This window comes from Populus euphratica, unplaced genomic scaffold (assembly GCF_000495115.2).
Source record: "Populus euphratica unplaced genomic scaffold, PopEup_1.0 scaffold472.1, whole genome shotgun sequence".
NCBI classification, from domain to species: Eukaryota; Viridiplantae; Streptophyta; class Magnoliopsida; order Malpighiales; family Salicaceae; genus Populus; species Populus euphratica.
The window spans coordinates 52854-57192 of NW_011500349.1; positions in this window are offsets into that span (position 1 = coordinate 52854).

Here is a 4339-nt window from a genome sequence, read left to right on the forward strand (position 1 = left end):
TGTATAACATAAAAGAGAAAGAAAATAATGGTGAAAAAAAATATTTAATAGAAGAGTTTTATATATATATATATAATTTTTGAGTGAATTTTTGTATGAGGTATTATCTCTGTAGATAATATGTATTATTTTTAATCTATAAAATATTAATGTAAAATATTTTTAATTTCAAAATTATATAACGAATGCATATAAAAAAAAATTATTATAATTTTAAAATTTAACTCGGTTACAAATTAAAAAGATAAACTTATTTTTTAAAAAAATTAAAATAATATTGTTTTAATAAAAAAAATTTAACTTGGTTTTTACTAAGTTTTATTTTGAATTATCTATGAAGTCAATTATTTCTTTAGTTTTTTCTTAAATTGAGACCGATCCATACCTTAAAATAACTAAATATTAAGTTAGTTGGTCAGATTAATTTAGATTTTTTAACTAAAATCATCATACTATTATTAATTTCATATTTTATAAAAACTAAAGTAATTATAATTAAATAATATATAAAAATAATTATTTTATTTGTTATATTATTATCAAACATAATTTTATTTTATTTTTTATTTTTTTTTCATTATCAAACATAATTTTATTTTTATTTTTTATTTTTATTATCTTTATTTTTTTATCCCGTAATATTAACCATCGTTACTTTAAAAGCTTGAGAAGCAAAAATAATTAAATCATATCGAAACGTGCAACGGACTCTGATAAAAGTTAGTGGGAATCAGAGAAGGGATGTTATTGGCTGCAAAAGAAAAAAGTTTCAATGCATATAATTATTATTACTAGCATCAACTAATCACCACTTAAATTTTAAGATTCAATGAATGTGAACAATTTTGGAAAAAAGCAACGTGTTTATTTCAATTAACACGCAGAGTTGACATAATTAGTTAATAATTAATTATCAATGCTTTTAGCTTCACTGAAAAAAAGAAGAAAGAAGATGTGTGCCTTTAGCTTTCTAAATTTATAAACTTTATGGAAATGTATAGCATTTAATTGCTATTCTAAAACAAAAGGAAAAAAAATAAAGAAAAAAATATATTCAAAAATAAAAAATATATATATTCAATTGAAGAAACATAAACATAAAAATAAATGTATTTCTTGAATAATTTAGAGTGAATTTTGTCAAAACAAGATGATGTATATAAAAATCATGTTTTGAAATACGACATCTTTTTTTTCTTTTTAAAATATCATTATAAATAACTTTTAATTTCAAAATTGTCCAATTAAAACATATAAAGAGAAAATTAATTATTATCATAATTTTAAAATTCAATTCAGGAATTGATTCGGGATAAGACCAAAGTCATAGATCAAGAGAATCAATAAAGATTGATTCTAGTCAATGTAAAAATAAAAATGGTTATTATTATAGTTTTAAGACACAACTTGAAAGTCTACCCAGGATAAGACTTGAGTCACAAGTTGAGTTACGGTTGACTTGGGTATCTGACTTGTGACTTAATTTAATGTAAGTTTTAAAACTCAACTCGAAGGTGAACTCAGACTAAAGTTCTAGTTAGAGGTTGAGAGGGTCAAATTGAATTGATACGGTTCAATGTAAGTTGTTATTATTATAGTTTTTAAACTTAACTAAAGGATAGATTTAAAGTAAGGCCTGAGTTATGGATCGAGAAAATTAATCCGAGTTGATAAAAAATTTCAAGAACCAAAGCAATCTTGGCTTTTGACTTAGGTTTTTGGCATCATTCATTTATTTTTTAAACCTGAACTAGTCTAGCATCAGGTCGATCTGTCAGACCGATCTATGTTTTATAATTAGATTTATTATAATATTATTAATTTAACACTCAATATAAACTAAAATAAAAAAATATTTAATTATATTTTAAAAAATATATAAATTTAATAGTAATATATATTAAAGTAAAATAAGTGTGTTCATAATTTATCATGTCTTGTTTATAATAATCAAATATGATACAAAGATAATAGTATTGTCTTGCAAATTATTACCAAATATATTAAATGCTAAAAGATATTCTCCTTCAATCTTAAGCATTTATTATAAAAAAAAACTAAAAAAAATCTATAGAATAAATAATATAAAAAGGAAAAAAAAAGAAAAAGGAAAGAGCACTCAAACTTAGCTAAGATTGTTTGGACTTAACAGTTAGGTAATTAAGAACAAATTATGTATAAAATAATTAAAATATCATAGTTTTTTTTTGTGTGTTTTTTACAATTGCAGCAAGATTTAAATACTATCAAAACACTAAATAAAATAAATACTTTCTCTTTAAAATAACTAAATCATAGCAACATCACTTAAATAAACTCATTCTTGATTTGGAAGAAACTTATTCTTAATTTAAAGTCGTTATTGCCCTTAATTATAAAAGTGACCAATTAAAAATTACCATTCTTTTTTTTTCTCTTTAAATACACATCAATAATGAGTAGTAGTTTTATATAATGTTTAGCGTGACAAACTTCTACTTGCTATTCATTCCTTCACAAAACTTTGTCTCGTACAATAAGTTGTATATTACAGCTTTATATTATCAACATGCATAACCAATATTTAATCTATATAAAAATTTATTTTCATACTTTAATCAAGTAAGTAATAAAAAGAATCATTATAATTTAAATCAAAAAATCCTTTTTCTAAAAAAAAACTACAATAATGTAATATAATTTTAATATGTAATTACTAGCTCGTTATCGTTATTTTTTTCACCTCATCAACTTCATCATCACAATAAACATTATATTTGAACATGCCAATCTATATTTATCTCTAGAGTGGTAAACTTAACCAATCCATAACTTCTTTTTTCTCAGCAAATAGGATTTGTTGCTCTCTAACTCTCTTCTATCACTGGTGTAGTGTTGTTTCCCCCTTTCCACCTTACACCATGTGCATTTCTTATGCCATATTAATTCATTAACTTATTATATGTGCGAGAGAGAGAGAGAGAGAGAGAGATGTCATTGAGCATTACTGTTTTGTATAAATCATTATAATAATAAATGTTTTTCTTTTAATTTTTAAATGGATGCCAATCATTTTCCTTAGAGAAGATTCTGTTTTTAATAAGTCATGAGAATTTTATAAATAATAAAAGCGAGTAAAACCCATTAAGCACCACACCAAATAAAGGCTAAAACAAAATAATAAATAGTGGGAAGCCCGCCACTACACTACACTCCACTCCAAACAGCTCCAAAATAAAATAAAATAAAAACAATAAACTACAGCCATGATCCCCCAGGACATCAGCATGTTAAATAAACAATAAAACTCAAACTCGTGTCGTAGGAAAACGCATTAATTAATTAATTACTAATAAAATTCCTGTCCGCACTAATTTGATGAACATTGAACAAATGATTTCATTGAAGCACAATCGACCACACACCACTTACGCCAAGAATCCGAATTAATTGTAATGGTGGGACAAATAGAAAAAATACCAGCCATTAATCACAAGAATCAAAAACTTCTGCCTGCCGGATTTTATGCCATCAGAAGCATCATTTCGTTTTTATATGTGTTATCTCTACGGCTGGTGGATCAAGCCGGCCTGGAGCTGTCCGATACCGGTCCTCAAGCACGTATAATATTCAGGAAGACCAGTCCTTACTTTTCCTTAACGAAGCTGGCAATTGCGAATCACGGATAATCAAGAAAGGAGGAGCCTTAAGAGCCACAGGATCAATTGATCAATATCACAGAACATATCTTAGAATTACTTCTGTGCATGGCTTAGTTGAGATTATATTTATCCTCACAAAGATTTCATCATCACTGCAACTCAACAGAAGAAGCTCGAATCAAGCTACCTTTCTTCCTTCCTCTTTTGTTCACTCTCAGATTAATAAAAGAAAAAAAAAAGAGAAATGTTTAAGTGGTCTAGAGTGTAGCTGACTTTGCTCCATCCCTGAAAGTGAAATCCATCTACATTACGATTGATGCCAGGCACAAATACTGTATCCCTTGACTGTTTTTCCCACACGCAGTGTCATGATATGTGACATTAGTTAATATTGTGGTAGGGTATATGTTATGGCAATGAGAGTGACTCCAATTTTTCTTGAGAAATCTCTTTTTGTGAGTATGATCAAGGCATGAAATCCACTCCTCAGTTTCAATGCAATATTGTCCACAAAGGTTGGATACACACACACACACACACACACACACACACACACACACACACACACACACACACACACACACACACACACACACACACACACACACACACACACACACACACACACACACACACACACACACACACACACACACACACACACACACACACACACACACACACACACACACACACAC